Source organism: Nanorana parkeri, unplaced genomic scaffold (assembly GCF_000935625.1).
Source record: "Nanorana parkeri isolate BGI_ZX_2015 unplaced genomic scaffold, ASM93562v1 scaffold229, whole genome shotgun sequence".
NCBI lineage: Eukaryota > Metazoa > Chordata > Amphibia > Anura > Dicroglossidae > Nanorana > Nanorana parkeri.
The window spans coordinates 455,815-456,677 of NW_017306497.1; positions in this window are offsets into that span (position 1 = coordinate 455,815).

Below are 863 nucleotides of genomic sequence, written 5' to 3' on the forward strand. Positions count from 1 at the left end.
GGGGGGGGGGGCTAAGACCTACAAGAAGTTCTAACCTTTCATCATGTTTAGACTTGATTCAATAAATATTTCTTATGTTCCATGTTTACTGAATTGTTATTATCAGAAACTCACAGATTATCATTTCAGACCATGAAATGCTTTTATTGCAGGTTGATCTTACCCTGAGTACTTTACATTATAGATTAGGGCATTAGCATATGTCTGTAACATAAGTGTTGTTTAAAATCTGTAGGATGAAGTTTGGTATAATTTCCTTTGTTTAGTCGCTGTTCGGCAGCTGAAATGTCAGGTTATATTTACAGATCAGCCAGTGATGTGCAGCCTGAAACAGCTGTGAACAATAGGGAATTGTGCAAAATGTTCCAGTGGGTGCAATGCAGCTCTGGACAGTGACATTCTTGTAGGATTGCATTGCAAATACATGGCTATTGTTACAATCCCTCCTTGTGGTATATCTCAGCATCTTTACCGGTGCAACATATACACATACATAGATAATATGACACCGGCCAGGTGATAAAATACATAAGTCATATCCCTTAACCTGACATATAGCACCCATGTGTACAGGCAGCAATGTGACCCAAAACATTCAGTCTCAATTATAAGGAGTGTGTGCACCAAATGGAGGTTTGTTGTTCATTGAACTTCTGCATGCTGTTCAGTAATAAGGGCGCAGACTGAACTATCATCACCCAAGTTCAACTTCCTACTCTCTTCTCTTTCTCTCACTTTTCACAACTTTCACTCATTCAAGTTACCATCTCTTTTTCTTATGTCATCTCTCTCACCCCTTTTCCACTCTTTCCTTCTCTCTCTCTCTCTCTCTCTCTCTCTCTCTCTCTCTCTCTCTCTCTCTC